Raw genomic sequence first — 18,288 nt, 5'->3', positions numbered from 1 at the left:
TTATTTTTTAAAATACATTTAAATCTCTGGACTGTTAAAGTATATAACATTAAGCATATTGACCTGTATTTCCTGAGGCCCATCATCAAGATTATAGCTGATTGAGTAGTCAGGCCTTTGTCTTACTTTTTTAATCCTTTCATTTCACTAAAAAATTGCTTTCTCATCCTGACAATCTACTTATAGATTTCATTTGCTTGAAGCTGAAGATAATCTGTTTAGATGAATGCTAAATTAATCACAATCTTAAATGCCCTCAAGGAAGTTGTCTGGATGCTGTACACAAATGTAGTCCTGCCACAACTAGGGAGGACTTAAGGGTTGGGCCAACGTGGAGCCTCCGGCTCTTCTCTGTTCACCAAATTATGCAGTGGCCCAAAGTGGGCTTGGGTCAAGGTCAGACATACCTTGTGATACTGTTGAAATGTGTACTGCTAAAAAGGTGCTGCTGGAGGGGCTTATAAACAGGTGGAGGTTCTCTTATAACCACAGTTTTGGGCCATGTCTTGGCCATACACGCCACTTGGCACCCACTATTTCCAAACAGTAAACTGGAGAAAAACAACAACAACAAAATGTTATCATTTTCTGTTACTTATTTCCTTCTGGGAGGACTTAGTGGTAGGGCTCTGATTAGCTGCTAATAAAAGACATTCAGCACAGGTTTCAGTTGTGTATTACTTCAGGATATATAGAAGATGACTTCTGTCAACAGTAGATACTACCGGGACCTCACTCCAAGAATATATTGACCTTTAATTTGTGTCACTTTCTCATGGATTTGACAGAAGCTTATTCTGCTGTGTGAGGATTCTGATCGAGAGGATGGTAGCCAAGGACTAAATGAAGGTACACAGGATGCCTGAATCTGTAAACAAATTAAAACAAAGTGAGGAAAACTGAGACGAGCCAGAAGCAGGCACAGAAAGAAAGAAGAGCAAAGCTATTTTGAGTAGCTTTCTCTGTCTGCCGTGCCCTGTCTTCATGTTCTGGTGGATGGAAGGTTGGACAAGTTGTGAATGGAAGATAATTCATTTGCTGCATGTGTAACTAACACAAAAAGGGGTAGAGAAAAAGACCAGGGGCACTTATGCTCTTTTTAAATGAGAGAGGGTTTGAGATATCACTGAAAATTACAGAAGTCTTTGAGACTACTATGCCTCTGCTTTGTTCTTTAATTTTTATGTAAATGAGTCAAATAAATGAAGTAGCAGAGTTTATACCAAGTACTTTTCTATATTCAAGAGTATCCAGATGTGCCAAAATACCGAACTATGAAGCCTTCAAATAGAAGGATGTATTGTAATGGATTGAATACAGGAGATTCTCAGACTTTTCTTAAGAGGGAACCTACCCCTCTCTCCTGTTATCCCACCCTACCCCAGAATGATTTTACTTGTTGATCTGAACTGTTTAAACAGTCTCCTTTCATTATGGGAAATTAGTGATATAATGAAATTTGTGTTGGCCTTTATGCTAAATTTGATACTAAACTATTTTCCATAAGGCTGATATTCTGTTTTCTTTCATTCTGGATTTGCATAGCCTTTGCAACTTATTTGTTGGCATTTTTGTTAATCAACACAATGCCTGCAAATAATTTAGTGGTTAGATAATTCATTAGTTCCTGTATGAGGAATCTGCAGAAGTGCCCCAGTTGTCTGTCACTTAAATAGACACGCTTCCCAGATTTCTGTACAAGTATCATTTTGCCTTTGCTGAGAGTTACCAGAATTGATGTTAGTATTTCCTGGCATTGCTCTTTTGCTCCATATCAAAAATATTACTAGTATTTTTCCAGCCTCCTACAGAAAGAGGATTAAAAAGCAGCATTTGGACTACAAAATTATTTTTATTGCCTGCTTACTTCAAATCCCATCCTCATTTCAAGTAATTAGTTTGCTTGTTTTTTTTTTGTTTTGTTTTGTTTTGTTTTTGTTTTTTCCATTAGACTCCTTTAGAGTAGGTTTTGCTTCTGAGTTTCATTTCCCCTTTGTTAATATATACGTGCGTTTAGTGATTTTGCTTTAAAGCGTAAGGTCAGATAACAATTGCAGGTGATTGGATTGCAGGGATGTAAAGAGTTGCACTTGAGAATATAAAAAAGCAAGAAATTAATAGATTAAATTAAAACAAAACAAAACAAGACAAAACAAACAAAACAAAACAAACAAAAAGCCACAACCTCTCAAACCTCTATCCCCCATCTGAGCCCAGATCTCAATGGGAAAAATTCTGAGTGACTCCATTAAAATAAATAGGATCCTCACTTCTTCCGATAGATTTTATTTAAAGAGCACTCAAAGATTGTGGTAATGGAAGAATAAACTCTTGAAACAGATAGAAGAGGTAGAGCTACACTTCTGGTACAGAAGGGAATGGATTTAGACAAGGGCAGTCATATGACTAGGGGTGTAGCTTAATATGTTCATAAGCTTATTAAGTGATACTGTTGACATCTGCTCTAGCAGGAGACTGGCCTTGATGATGGAGGAGGTTCTTGTAATCCGAAGCATTTAAGTCAACACAGGCTCATCATCTATCAATTTTGCAAGATGAAGAACTTACAGAATGTGTCAATGGAAAAATGGATGTGTTGAATAGTAACTAAATGCCCTCCTCTCATCCAGGGGGCTGTGCTTGGGAACCTGGACCTGTCTGAGTGCCACTCATTCAGCCACTGAGTGACACAGGAGGATTTTGAAAATGTGCAAGATCAAGGCTGGGTGGAATCATGTTTGCCAGCGCTGTTTTAACGGGGTGACATTGGCCCCTGAGCAGGGAGCTGGGATGCGGATCTGGGCCCAATAAATCCTAGGTGAGCCTCATTCCCAGAGGATTTTGTGCAGCACCTATATTGCAGTGGGTGTCTACATTTAACCCCAAATGCACATCCCCAATGTTCAGAGCAGTCTGTGACAGATTCTTACGGATTCAGACTAAAGTTTGCAAGTGGGTGTGTGCACGTAGGTGGAGAGAAGTTCGCAAAATCAATACACTTGCTGTTTTGCCCTTCATCAACAATCTAGTTTTCAAGCAAAGTAATCCATGCTGCTTTTTCATCTTGGCCATCTTCTAATGCACTAGCACAATTTTGTTGTTTTTCAGAGCTCATTATACACAGTGGTGACCAAAATTACACCTTTGCAGCATTCAGAGCTCAATGTTTCTTACCTTTTATCTGAAAAAAAAAAAAAGATGATTTAAGACCATTAAAGTTTTGAATTTACAGTCATGGGGCTGAGATCCCTGTCTTAGTGAATTGGTGGACTCTGCTTGTGGTGATCCATTGTCACTAAGTTATCCATGACTCAAATGCATCTGGGAATGTTCCCTCTCTTTATTATATACGAGTGTGAATTTTGGAAACTGGGTGAAGAGTAGAGTAGCAAAGGAAGGAGCTGGTTGCCTGTCCCAGCAGGAAGGTGAGCTGGTTCAGCAAAGGGTTCAATGGGTGCCACAGCCAGCACAAAACCAGGGATTGTCCAGCAAGCGGGGCAGGAGAGAGGATGCACTTGGGGAAGATGATGAATCCTGTCCCTTTTGGTGGCAGGGAAACTGTTAGGTTGTCCGAGCCCCCATCACCCTCTTTCACAGTGAATTTGTGTATTATAAAAGTTTGTACTTGAAAAGTACAAATAAATAAATAAAGTACAAATGGAAAAGAACAAGTAAAGATGCATTAAGGAAGCTTGTCATGCAGTGATGTTTCTTTCATTAAGGGCCAGACCCTCATGTTTAAAATAGGTGGTGAATGGACATTTTCCATGTGACTGTTGAAACTGCTTTTTACAGTGACGGCCAAACTTCATCATAGCAATTATCCAACAGCTAGAATGCACTTAAACTTTCTAATGATATTTGACAGCAGGAAACAATCTGAGTGCTGGGTAAAATCATCCTGCACACCGGGTTTGTCTTTTCAGCTTTTAGCTGGCTCCAGGAAGAATGACTAGAGTAGAACAAGACAAAAATATCTGAAAATCTTAAAATTAATGAGCAAAAAAGTACTTATTGTAGGGAAAAGTTAAAATACTAATATTTTACTATTAAGCTCATTGCAGCTTGGAAATTTTATATACATACATGTATGTGTCTATGTTGTCTGCATATATAAAAATAACGAACATATGCACACACACATATATGTGGACTTTATATGTAATGTATATTGATGTAAATATGCTCCACATGGACTTAAATGTGATTCACCTCTTTTCTTTTTCTTCTGTATTTCTACATACAACATAATTACCAAAGGAGAAAGAATGATTGAATTATCCTTTCTAGTTAAACAGAAAACGAGATGAAAGGAGCCTGGATTTACCAGAGGAATGCGGTGTCAGAATAACCTGATAGCTTTCCTTAAATGAGATAATGGATTTTCCAAAATAGAATATGTGGTAAATTTCCTTTGGACCTTAGTAAAGCACTTGATACACTCCTAAATGGGAAAATATTAATGAAGCAAAAGATTGAGATTAACGGAGAACATGCATGAAAGGTGGGGAAGAACTGATTGATGGAAAAGGGCAGAGGAAAAGGAAGAAAAGAGAAGAGCCAAGAAGCAAGTTACTGCAAGTGTTCCCCAAGGGTCAATTTTAGGACCAGCGCTGGTAATGTTTCCATTAACTACATTGGCATATGAAGTAGGTGTGCTATTGAAATGAGAAGATGAAGGGACACTGCTAATACAGAAGGCAACCATCATATATTAAAACCTTTTTAACTTTGACAGGTTCATAAATGGGAAGAAATGTTTGATTAGAACAGTGTGTAAGGGTGTGCACTTCAGGGTTAATGAGGAATTTCTTCTCTAAGTGAGAAGAGAGATGGCTCAGGCAGAGAGAATTCTGAGTGTCGCAGGTGATCACCGGATGACTATGCATTGACCATGGGATGAAGCTGTCACATAGGTGTGCGTGCTCATAGCATACTTCAGACAAGGTATTTCCAGCAGAAAGAAAAAGTTTCATTATGGAAAGCACGGATGAATGCATTTCTGCAGCACAGCATACAAGTCCTGTCACCTGTAAGAAATAGGAGTTCATCTGCAACAAGTGCAGAGAGGTATCACGAAGCGTGTCATATGAGAGGTGACATAAAGCGCTGCTTAGAGATATATATATATATATATATATATATATAAAAAGCGCTATGGTAGGATACTGATTTCTTTCTAAGACTATGTTGGTTGGGTTCATACCAGGAACAAAGAGCTATTTAAGGAAAAGAATAATAATAAGGGGGAAAAAAAATAGACGTATTACAGTTAGGCTGGAAAGCAACACGAGGTTCTCAGTATTGCAGCAAAGAGGTCATGTAACAAGTTTCCCCTAGAGAGGAAACCTCCCTCTTCCAATAACTCTGGGAACTTTTAGGACAAAATTCAACCCGTTAACAGGAAAGGTGATGTGACGTGATCTCTGTGGAAAGCCAGGATCTGGCCCCCTGAAGTACTGTAATTAGTCACTCAAGTCCTTATTTCCTGAAGAAAATCTGAATTACCTTCTGAAGTAACGTTTAAGATGGGAGCATTGCTCTTTAGACATTAACTTTGAGTCACAAAGCAAGGCAGATACAGCTGTGCTATAAATCCTACAGTACAGTGGGGAAGCTGAAGGTCTGACAGGTGTAACTCAAAGCTAACACTTCTCTAAATCATTTACGTCTACCCCACCCCCCAAATATCATTATACTTCAATAAAAAAGAAAACGTAACTTCTGGCAGAGGGGGAGGTTCTTTTGCACGTTTTTCATCAAAACTGCTTTGTGTGGCTTGCAGGTATACCAGATATACGGGATAAGCTCATTCAGCATTCTTCCCTCATAGTGAAATGACCTGCTAGAGATGGGAAGGAGAGGATATTCCATGCCTTCCTGTCCCAAAAAGCAGATTCAAACAAACGATATGCAGTTTCAGCAAGGTATACACTTTGATTCATTCCTCATAGACTTAAAAAAACAATTAATTCATGCAAAAATGTCCTAAGCACAGGAACAATGGTCATGGACAGGGAGTTAGCACTGGTTGTGGCAGCACACTTTGCCCATTTTATAGCTCAGGTAGCCAAATTGGGTGGGTCACTTTCTCCCTGGGCCCGTGAGGAGCTGTACTTGGGAGGAACCCCACCCAGGGCCCTCTGGAGCACACCCTGGGCATGGGATTAGGGGCAGTTTTTGCTAGGACCTGTTTTAGCTGAGGAAAGCTTTTCGCTAAGAGGCAAGGCTCATCCAGTGGCAATGCAGAGTAACCAAAGAACAGAGCAAGTCTCTCATGAGGATAGCTTTTGTGAACACTTGGTTCAGCTGTGTCCTCTGGGCATGTGGGCTGTTGTAAAGATGGCTGCAGGACATCTCTGCATTTTAAAATTGTTGTTGTGTGATCCTTTACCAGTCTGCTGCTTCCCGTCATGCCTGTGTGGGGAGGAGAGTCTGCAGAAAAGCCAGCAGTGCATAAAAACAGCCTCGTATTTCATGACAAATGGTGTGATGCTTTGTGCAAGTCTGTGCGCCACACTTCACTCACACAATAAGGACTCCATCATCAATAAAAACAAGAGATGAAAAATGAGAAAGTGCTAGGAGGAGTGAAGTTGCTAATAGCCAGCTGCCAGAAGTCAGACTCAGCCCAATCACAAAGCAGAACGGGGAAACAAATGCTGGTCTCGGAGCCCCAGGTCCCAGAAGGGGTTTGGATCAGCGGTGTAGTCTGCAACTGCTCCAACGCCTGAAGCTTGAAAGCCACAGGGATCCCAGGTCTGGGGATTGTGAAGACGATTTAGCCGGGAGAGCCCAAGCAGGACGAGCACAAGAACACTTAGATACTGAACCCAGCAAACCATTTTGTCAGGGATGGTGTACGTAGGGGAGAGAGGATGACAGCTCCCAATCTCACAGTCCAGCAAAGAGAATATTGTACCACTTTAGAATATTGCAGATATTACAGCTGGAAAAGTTATGATGCTATTATGATCCTCTTCAGTCTCATGATACCTTATTTTTCATTAGCACTGTTTGGAGCTCTGAGTCCTGTTAAAGGAATTTTTAATTTAATTTATTTTGCAAAGGAAACAAAAAAGGGTTGGTATAAGTATTGTGGATGCTGTTTGAAGTCTGACAGTCTTTCCTAATGATCATCTATGATTTAACTTTAGTCCTTTTTATTTATTTATTTTGCCATTTTTATTACCTTATTGGTGTTATTATCAAACAGATATATTTTAATGCCATGTAGACTATGGAGATATTAAGTCCACTCCATAGAATGATCATGGTTGTTAGCAATCTTACATATAAAATTCAAATCCATTGGTACTAGACAGAAATTTTTGTGCTTCCCAATGATAAGAAAACTAATGAAAGGATTAACTGCTCTGGATTGCAATTCCTAAATACCAATTAACTGAGCATTTTCAGGATTTGATGCTATAAAACCTGCCACTCATTTTCTCCTTGTAGCTGGAAATAAAGAACGTCAGAAAAAATACAGATGTCACAAAAACTATATAGGAAAATGGAGTATATTGCTGTTAAATAGATGATCAATATTTTTATGCTATATGTATAAAAAAAGAAAATATAGTTTAAATGTTAAGTAGTTGTATTTCCCCAATGAAAGGCTATTTACCTGACTGCAATTTTTTAACAGTTGAGGGTGTCTCTTTGGAGAGTAAGGCTCATTTTAGATTCTGTTGCCATAAATAAACTCAACAATGCCAAATTATATTCTGGAATTCAAGGCAAGTTTTGCTTCTAGCTATGCAGACCCACAGTGATGCTGAGGTGACCTGTCAAGGTTTCTTGTCTTTGTGTCCCATGTGGGGAGTTCAGGGTTGCTTCAGTAGTCAAATCAAGCTTCTTTTGTTTCAGCCTGAACTTGTAAAAAAAAATGTTTGCATGAAGAGAACAAAATGCCAAGATATCATTTGGGTACTCTGTATATACAGCCCATACAAGCAGATTCCTACTTTTGAGTCTTCTTACTTCTAAAGGTGTTCTTTTATTTATTTTGGCCATAGTATTTCCTAACATTCCTAAGTCTAGGGAGTGTGCATAATGTTTAGTTTTGATGTTTTTTGCAAGTCCAGTACTTATATTGTTACCTTAGTTAATTCTTAATTTTTGTTTAATTTTAATGTTGTTTTCTACTCTTTAATGTATAGAATCCCACTGAATGAATTAAAAGTAGAAGGTAGCTTGACACCTAGAATCCCCAGTGCACATTAGCACTGCTTTTACACTAATGGGATACTCAGAAGATTTCTTAAGGACTGTCCAGGATTTTTAGTGCCTGTCTTTCTTTAAATATGAAGGGAGTGATGGAGAAACAGGTGGGTAAAAAGGTGTGTAGGATGTCTCCAACATGCCTTTAGACATGCCATTAGAGAGAAGAAAATTAATTCAATTTTTGATAAAAGTTTAGAAGCTCTAAAATGGCCTGCAATGCATATGCAAAAGATTATTCTGGGGCAGTGCTGTGGCTCAGTATCTTCTGAAATACCAGATGCACACTGAATGCTTTATATCCCTTAGGAAAGTAGACAGCCTTGGCTTTCTAATGATATAAAGCAATCCATTCCTGCTTTAGTGCCTCCAAGGATTCCCTATCTCAAGCCAGACTCCGCTTCACTTCTGTAAACTTGCTGTTTGGGGGCTGCAGGCAAGTGTAGTATTTGGAGATAAAATTCATGTTTTAGGAAGGAAAGAGAAACCTTTGTATGTCTGGCAGGTTGTTTTGTATTTTAAGATTGCAGCTACTCTTTGTAAAATGTTGCTGTGAGAAGCCACCCTGTGGCATGCACCTGTTGGCACTCCGTTTCTTCGAAGTAAGGAAGCCAAAGGTACCTGATAAATGGAGGTTTTTGGACATTTAGCTGGTTGATTAGTGACCTACCTACTGAACTGAGAGTAATGGTGCTTCTTGTTCCTGAATATCATGGAGTTAAAACTGATCATCAAGCTTTGTGAGCAATTAGTCCTGAAATTTCAGTTGTGAAGGATGTTGGCTTCCTCATCATTACAGATTTCCTTTCTGTTTCCCTTCTTTCTCCCTAAAATGTGGGAGCAGCAGCAGGCTTTCCTTACCTGAAATCAAGCAGTTTAGCAATGAGTTTAGCAGTTAATCCAGGGTTTTCTGTTTTTCTTGTTCACAAAGATCAAGAAATAGTGTTTGTTGTTTGTTTGTTTTTTACATATAGCCTTTTATTTAGATGCTGAGGAAGTGTAGCACAGGACACAGTGCCTCAGGAAATCTAGATGCTTTCCACTGCCATGGCAGTAGACTTCTGGATGATCTCACATTAGATCCTCCACTTTTGGGTTTCAAATACTTGCTTCCCTTTTACCTCATTTTTAAGACACTCCCCATATCCCATGACTTAGAACTGAGACTTGACAAGAAGAGAGCAAACTACTCTCTATTTCAAGGCTTTCCTTGAGTCCACAGCAACACACCAATACCTTTTCCAGCCACGAATTTGCAAGAGCAGTCTAGACTTTGTAAAAACAGTTATTACCAGTATTAGGACTCATCTGCAGTAATTTATTGGAAAATTCTGTATACGCAGCAAAAGAAAAAGATTCTCAGCCATGACAGCATTTCCCTTATGCTTTGATCTTTGGTTTTATAATCTTCAGGAACTAGTGTACAACTGAAAATGCCAGCCAGTCTCTTCTGGAAATCTCAGTTCCACAAAGACGAACATGGAATGATAATTTTGCTTTTGCCCAAATTGGCAGCTTTTCCTCCCCATTGTTTCCTGTAGTCCCTCACCACCTCACTAAGCTGCAGCACTGAAAACTTTTATTCTCTGAAACCTTTCTGCCGACTGTCTCTTTTTGATCTTCATGATTAAAACATGTCATAGGAAGATGCTACCATGCAGCATAAGAGGCTCCCCCATGAATAATCTATAGCTATAAACAAGCAGTGATGGTTTCTTCCCTAGAGATTACAGCTAGACAAGGAAGACCAAAAGAAGCAGCGGTAGTGGTTTTCTCAAAAACAAATTTGGAACTACAAGACAGAGGATTTACAAGATTTGCATAGAAGAGATGCAGAGCAGACCTCAAAACTGAACACAGTTTCCCTGAAGTCCATCCAGTGGTAGAGCACCTCCACTGACCACTGCTTCTTTCTAACTGCTGACATAGGGATCTAAATCCAAGTGATGCTGAGCACTTTCACCTCCCACTGAAGTAAAAAGGACGTGGGGTGCTCGTCCCCTCGCAGGACCGTGCCAGCAGCCCCGTGCTGCCCTTGGCAGGAGGGCTGCCCCAGCCCTGCTCCAGGCCAGCGTCGGTCCAACCTCCACCACCCCCAGGCTCCGTTACCTGTCTGCATCAGCCTTCTTCTCTGATTTCTCATGTCTCTAATCTACCAAAAACAGATGTGGGAGTATCTAAATTAAAAATAGAAACGCAGGAAAAAAAAAAAAAGAAAGAAAAGAAAAAGCTGTGCAGTTGGAGAGCTGATTTGCAGCTGAATTATTCATCCCCATGCATCCCTCTCATCCCAGGATGATAGTACCAGTGCTGCGCAGGTGCGGCCAGGCTCAGGGACTGGTGATGCTGAGGAGAGACAAAAACCTTGCAGCTGCCTGTCCCCTTGGTCCCGTTAGCAAGTCAAATTCCCCACTGGTCAGCTCACCTGTTCTTTTATACCAACTATTTCATGAAAACACCTTAAAACATTGCCCTGCCTCCCTCGGCTTATTACCCAACAACTGGACTAACACAGCTTGGCTCTCGCAAACCCAAACAACTGAATTAGTCTAACCTTTTAAAAGGTTATTGGAATGTCCTGTTCCATTAACACAAAGCCTGAGCAGAGAAATACATGGAAAAGTGTTCCGGTGCTTTTATTGGCCGGGTATGAGCTGGGCACTTGGTATTTTGCCAGCTCACTAAATTGCAATTTGTGAGAGGCCAGGAATGATTTTCTCCATGTATCTACAGGGGTAGTTCTTGGTTTTAATCAGTGCCGTGATTGTAGTGAGCATTACAGAAATTGCTGGCACTTAATTGGCACTTTTTTGCAAGGAATTTTTGTAAATAAAATTTTCATTCCCACTGAGAATCATTTAATTACAAGAGCAACCTTAAAAAAAAACACCTTAGGATTGAGATCATCCTGAGACATGAAAGAAGGACAAAAAAACAGGACTTAACTTCAAAGTAGTCTTCAGTAGGTTCCTGGCTGGCATGCGGGTTCCCTTGCAGGGCACGATGTACGCGGTGGTGCAGCGTGTCCTTCCTCACCGCTGTGGTCCTTGCTAGAGCTTTATGGGATCCCTGCCCTGCTCAGGCGTCCCCCCTGAAGATCCAGCCCTGTCATGAAACTCACAGGTACGTGAAAGCTGCAATAATTAGGAAAAACAGTCCCTCAGTCCACATTTTTCCTGCTTCAGCACATGGCGTTGCACAGGTGGAGCAGGAGACCCAGGCTGGCTTTGGGTGTTAGCCACGGCACTGAGGGACCACAGAGACCAAGAGCAATGGGAAAATATTTGTGCCCAGCAGCCGTAAATCAGGGAGTGCCCAAGGAGCACATGCTACCTGGGTAGAAGTGCTACATCTCTTACATAAATTTATGACCTACTTCTGTAGCTCAGGGATACAGAAGGCTGTGCCAGATATCAATCTGGGGACTTGTCTCAGGGCTTCAGCTCTGGTTTCTTTCGCTAGCTGGCACTCAGCAGTGTCATCCTTCCCCAGCAGGGGATGCTGCTGGGAGCACAGACCTGGGCATCCTCGTCCAGGACATAAATGCCCAGTCGCTTGCAGGACGCGGCCAGAAACAGCCCTCCCGTTTTCACAGCTCTCTCTGTTGCTACATTTGTGTTGCCTTGTCTTTAGCTGATAAATCTCAGCTGGGAGGCAGCTGTTCGCCCACTGAAAATGGGGCCAATTTCTCCCAAAAAAAGACCATTCAGTGACAGTCCTGCTACTTTCTGTATTCATGCATCTCCTCCATACACTTCATTTTTTGCAGCTAAACATTCAGCTTCATGTGAAGATTTGCTGAGCAGTGAAAGATAAAACAGTCTGTGAGAGAGAAGACAGAAAATGCTATTTGTGTGATGTCAAAAGAGCACCAGATTTTAGTGTTATCTCTGATGAAATGCTGAAGGGCAAGGTGAGAAAATGTACATTTGTTAGCATTGATCATGGTTCCTCATGGGCTGGGCCCACAAAACAGCAAGGACTGGGGAAAAGAGAGGATTTTGAGTGGCATTCTGCTGTATATTTAAGCATGAATCATTCTCCATCTACTGCAAATCCTTCTTTTTTTTTTTTTTTTTTTTTTTTTTTTTTTTTTGTAATGTAGTTGAATTTTCATGAAGGAATATATGAACTTTGGCTACAACAGATGTCATCTTGCAGGGTGGTTTTTTTTTATATATATATATATCTGTAGCCCCAGTATAATAGGCAATACTGGGCTTTCATCTTGTACCACTACTAGACATAAAATGCAGAACAGATGATCATTAGCATGCATTACTTAAGAGAGGTACAGCACTCAGTGAGTCAGGGTACAGACCAGGAATTATTTGTTGAAGAAATTCAAAAATAATCCATTGAAGAAAGCCACGGTTGAGAACATTGCAGTCTGTTCAGACTCTGAAGAGCCAGTGCACAGCGCAGATAACTATGATAATGTGTTCACCTGGGCTTAACTGGAGCCACGTGGGGAGGATTTGCTGGAAAGGCTGGAGTAAAGGCTGGAATAAAGGAAAGTTCTGGCAAATCACTGCCACAGGATTATGGAGTGTGAGGGTAAAGCTGGATGGTGGCAACTTCCAGCTCCAACTTCCAATTTCTGACTGAATTTCCATAGGAAACGGAGGCGCTCACCCAGCTGCTAAAGGCTGAGATGGCTGCTGGAGAGTGGAGCGAGAGCTGGGCAGAGGGCAGGCTGCTGGAGGCACCCTTTAAGAGGCTGTGTATGAGCAGGCTGTGGTTTTCACAGCCTACCAGTATGGACTGAGTCACCTGCAGCAGGGCTGTGGACTACAGGACCTGCATAAAGCATGCTTGGAAAAATAGTTTACATGGAAAGTGGTGGAAAGGTGCTCGGCTCTGTGGCAGCATCCTCAGCCAGCACCCCGGACCAGGGGGCTGCGACTGAAACAGAGCCTTTTAGTAGCTCCCTGCATGACTGTCCTGCTGCACTTTCCTTCAAAACATCTAAATCTCTCCTGAACAACTGCCTTCATGGCAGAGCCTGACCTCTGCGGCGCTTTCTGGATGCTGGGAGTTCTTTGTTGCTATTATTATTCACCCTGCCCTTTATGCAATGCCAACACTGCTGCTGATTTATCTGCTATATTACAAGGGCCTGTTTCAAGACCCCAGTTTTCCATGAGAATAATTCCCACTGATTTATATGGGCTGTGGTGGATAAGGCTGTTAGAGACAGAAATGGCCACACAACTGGCTTCAGATCGCAGGCTTGCATAGTGTAAAATATTTATGAAAGAGCTGCCCCAGAACAGGGAGGTTTGGGGGTAGACGAATAGGTCCAGCCAACGCAGTCAGTTCCTCTCTTCACCCAGAGTACCTGGAGTAAGCAGTGTCTTACCACTTTCTTTGATTAGATCATCACTTTGTAAAGAAATTCTATTTGACAGCTGGTCATAGTTTTCTTCTGCTAAATTTCCACAAATTAATCCCACTGTCTCCTGTACTGTATTGTGCGTGTGCTCTCCAGATGTGCAGGCCTAGGTTTCTGCTGTTATTATAGCTTTTGCATCTTGGGCAAGCCACAAGAACCAAACCAGATTACAGCGGTCTGAAACTACCCTGATTTAAAAGCGTGTGCGGCTCAGAGCCTGCCATCTGCCACCTGCAGCCCGTTCACAGCCCTGGTTCAGCGGAGTCGCACAGGGAACGCTGTGCAGGGAGCTGCTGCAGCGCTGTGTGCTCTGAAGCAAAGCACGGGCAGTGTGCCTCGGCTGGCTGCGAGGCTGCCTCCCCTCTGCTTTGTGCAGAGTCCCAGTGTGAAAACTTGCCCCTCTTTTGTTTCTGAGTTTGGAGCTAGGAGATGTGTACAGGTAAAAAGGATGACTTTTGGAAAATGGAAATTGCTTCAGCCAATATGTTTCCTGCTCCCAGAAAGCAGGGGAACACATTGTGCTCACACAGTCGGCTGTAAGAAAGCTATAAGAGGGCTCTTGGGAGGCACAGGGCTCCAGAAATGCCCTGCTGACCCCTGGCCAAGGGTGGATAACAGGCTGTCCTTGAGCTCTCACCGGTGGGACAGGAAGACAGAAAGCACAGAAAGATGCTTTCTGTATTTTCAGTGCAGGCAGTGACTGTTTCTCTGATCTGGAAGAACCAAGTTGCCAGATGTTTTGGGTGCCCCTTTTGGAAAGCTTTAATTTTTACAGACAAAGTTGGCCTTGCCTTAAAACCAAACAGGAGTCTTTAAAAAAATCTCAGGTTAATACCCTGTGACAAACAAGAAACCTTGCACTTCGGCAAAGGAGGGATTTCATTTGTCACACTGAGACTTAGTGACTAAGTGAGACAGGAGAAGTAGGGTGTTAAATGGTGGACTACTTACTGATTATCTTTTTTCACAACTTATAAATAGTTTGCCTTTTAATCATCTTTTTAAGCAGTTCCTGCCCCATTTCTGCTCTCTACCTTCTGGCCATAGGTCCCTGCTCTCTCAGTTGTGCAAAAGATTGAATCAGTGATCTAACAGAGGGGTCTAAAATTGCTGCTGCCTGTGGGTTTGTGGGAAAGGATAGCCAGCAGTTTTCTAATGTAGTACTGCCCAAGCAGCATTTACAAGGGTAACAGCCCTGTCTGAAGCTAAAACCACCTGGTAGCAGAGAGCAGGGGTTCAGCCATTGCCAAACTGCACTGGAAAATTATCTCTCGAATTGTTGATGGCTGATCTGCCTCTGGGAGCTTTTTCTTCACTCCCATCAGTTTCTGTGCTGTGAGCTAGGGATGGCTTATTTTAGATGAAAATGTAGACTGAGTGCAGATCAGAGGCTGAACTGATGGCTTTCCTCTGTGTCCTTTAACACGTGTGAGTTGAGCAATCTGGACAATAGTGACAAAACCCCTGTCATCAAAGCAAGCATATTAAGATGTCGGTGTCAATTTAATTGTCTCTTGGCAGCACTGAAGACCTATTGCTAAGAGAAAGACAGGAAGAGCTGTCAGACGTTACTCTACTGGCTATAAACTCTGATTTACTCCCTTGATTAGCAGTTTACGAAAGAAAGTCTGCTATGCCCTTCAGAGGAAGTACAGAGGCTTCGGTACCTGCATGGATTGGTCCTACAGGATAAAGAGAGGGTCTAATCCTGCCCCTCCATCTGACCCCTGCTACCTTTCCCTTACCACCTCAGCAGCTTGTGTGCCTGTGCCACTCTTCTGCCCCTTGCTCCTGCAGCTCCTCTCCACCCCGTGAGGAGAGGAGGGGGCTGAGGGCCTCCCACTCACGGCCCGGTGCCATGTGGGACAGAGGGACAAAGGCTGGTAGGGGATTAGCACCCCGCCCCGTGCCCATGGTGCTTGCCGTACAACACAGCCACAGATGTGGGTTATTTTCTGCTGCTAACTAGAAGAATTGTTTTAAAGCTACTTGTCACTCTCCCGTTTCACTTTTAAGAAACAGTGCTTATTTTTAGAAGCAATTACTCACAAACAGTAGGTTTTCCTGGTCATATCCGCTGATAGAAATGTCTGTATTGCAGATGGCAGCACTTCTAATCCTCATGAGACAAATTTCCTGGATCTGAACAGAAGACAAAGTGTGAATATCACAGTATCATTTAAGTAACCATGCCTGTTTAGTAGAAAATCAGTCAGCAATACAAAGCAATTATTTAAAAAAGCAATGCCTCGGACATCCATTTTAGGTTACACATAAACAGATCAATCTTTCTGAAGCTCGTTCTGGCTGCAAAAGCAAACCAGGGTAATGAAAACATTGTTTTGAACTGGGAGTTAATGAACAGGTTCCTCAGTGATCATGGACGTGTTTCTTCACTGACACAGCTCAACCCCTTCTGATTTCTTTCCCTTCTTGAACCATTATAGTAATGAGACAAAATAAGAAGTATTGCTTCGTTGGGAATTACAAGTTCAGAACAAGCTTGCAAGCCAGGGAACAGAAGAAGGACAGGGTCTTGAAGGTCCTTCTGTCAACTTTCTCCTTGTTTAAGCTGAAACAACTGGCTACAAGCTTTTGTAGATCAGCAATCAAGCAACTGCAGAGAACACTACAGCTCCAATAGGACGTGCTTATCAAAGAAAGGCAATGCCTGATGAACCAAGTTTTTTCAGATTAGCCTTTGCTATGTAAGGATATGGTAGGAAAAAAGAGCATTGTACAAACAAGGAAAAATAAAAAAGGAACAGAGAAATAAAACTGAGAATTTGTATTTTAATCATTAATCCCTTTTCTCAGTGTTTTCTGTCACCAGGCTATTACACACATTACCATGCTATATTCTTCATTGGGTGAAAGCTGGACAAGGGAGCACAAGAGAATTATCTCTGTGCCCAAGGAAACCACAACCCGCAGCCACTGACATAAAGGATGTCTGTTTGTCTTTCTGCACACTGGTTTTCCTTCAAGAGGAATATTAAGTCAGCAAACCAGTGGCTCTGAAGGCTCACTGTCAACTTGCACCTTTACTATTCCTCCAGAAAATATTTCGTCCAACCCTTCTGTATTTTGTATTTGGAAAAGGATCCCTTCTGACCGTCTTCCCAATGCAATCCATCAATGTCAGAAAGAATACGCACAGACTGTGTATTCCTCTGTAAAACTTATCTTCATGACAAAACGGACAAAATGAGGAAATAACCTTTTTCCAGTCTCTCGTATCGTGCTAGCTCTATATTTTCCACCCGTCTCTTTCCCAGGCATTCATTCATCCTCCATAGAAATTGGCTTAACTCAGCATTGCCTCCGCTGGCCCACACAGAACTACGTGGCAGGCGAGCGTTAGGAAGGAATTCATAACTTTGGGTGAAAGATAGTGGAAAGAAGGGGAAACATCTTTTTGTACTTACCTACCCATCCCAGGGAAGACTGAAATAATTCTTTTTCACCTGAATTCAGCTCTTCCCCTCTCTACACGATAGAGCAGTTTCCATGTTCTTACAGCCTCTTTAAATGAAGCTCCCCTCTTTACCTTCCAAAAGGCAGAAGCAGGCCAACAGGCCGATGTCTATGGAGAATATTTTCTTTGCTGGACCAGATCTATGCATAGGCAAAGCAGACCACCTGCCTGCAGCCTCACCTCTGTGGGTCTGCTCAATCTGGTCCATGGTGGGTTGTTCTGCATTTTGCCTCCAGTGCCCACCTCACTTTCCGCATTTTTAAGGAAAATATTGAACTCAAACCATGGCACTTCCCAGGCCAGAACGTCTCACTGCTCTTATATAAAAGAGCTATTACAAGGCACTCTTTCCACAGGAACAGCAGCTCTGCTAGTCCAAGGGTTACCTTACTATGCATTAATCATCTGTGCTTAAATTCCCCTGGCAGTTTGTATCACCGTGTGACAGTCTCTGGAAATAAAACCTTTGGTGTCAAAGCAGCTCCGAACAACCCTCCACACGCCTCCAGTGAGTGAATCGAAATGTTTAGCAAGAGAAGTGACTACAGCATTTCTGACTCCCAAGCCCCAACTGCTACTGTGAAAATTAGATCAGCAGCAAAAAAGACCCACAGCTAATGCCACACATAGCTGCCATAGGATAATAGCTGGCATCTGAGTCTCGTTGGCCAGTTAAGGATAGCACCCACAGCTCCTGAGAAGTTGCCATACCAGGCCCGGGATTTAAAAGTGAGATTAAAAGCAGCTGTTCCTTCATCGGTGTAAAGATGGACACAGATGAGGCTGAGGGTATAAAAATAAAATGCAGCCCATCACCAACTTCCTTGCAGGCTGTCACACACTTCAGTAGCAATTCTTGCTTGAAGAAGTAGCTGTGGCAACCTAACTCTACCTATGCTACATACATTTGTTGAGGGGGGTTTGGGTGACCGTTCCTCAGCCCTGCGAGGTGGCTGCTGGTGTCCTTGGTGGTGCCCCTGGTTGCCATTGCTTTGCAGCACTCCTGGGGAATTTGTGCTGGATATTTGGAGGCTCTGGGGTTGGGATAGCTGCCCCTACATAAAGGCTTTGTTTGGAAGAGCTCTTCTGTTGAATAAACAGCTGTGAACAATGTTTGGATCTGGGAAGAAGGGCACTTGGTTTTGTTTTAATTCCAGTGTTATTTCTCTATAGTAAAAAAACATCCGAG

The 18,288-nt window shown here is 42.2% G+C and overlaps 1 long non-coding RNA gene across 3 annotated transcripts; it reads right to left on the bottom strand.

The window, feature by feature from the left end:
- Positions 1-2,017: 2,017 nt before the first annotated feature.
- On the bottom strand, positions 2,018-17,886 carry LOC106016348 (uncharacterized). Of its 3 annotated transcripts, XR_011806900.1 has the most exons (4): positions 17,280-17,886; positions 17,050-17,207; positions 15,671-15,763; positions 2,018-12,048 (listed from the first exon to the last, which is right to left on the bottom strand). It is a non-coding gene; the product is annotated as an uncharacterized lncRNA (long non-coding RNA). The 3 variants fall into 3 exon arrangements; XR_002400995.4 differs by having other exon boundaries at positions 17,050-17,886; XR_001188985.5 differs by having other exon boundaries at positions 2,018-11,360; positions 17,050-17,886.
- Between the last annotated feature and the right edge of the window lie 402 nt (positions 17,887-18,288).

This window comes from Anas platyrhynchos, chromosome 2 (assembly GCF_047663525.1).
Source record: "Anas platyrhynchos isolate ZD024472 breed Pekin duck chromosome 2, IASCAAS_PekinDuck_T2T, whole genome shotgun sequence".
Lineage (NCBI taxonomy): Eukaryota > Metazoa > Chordata > Aves > Anseriformes > Anatidae > Anas > Anas platyrhynchos.
Note: the sequence above shows the minus strand (reverse complement) of the source record. Positions and strands in the feature narration are given on the sequence as shown.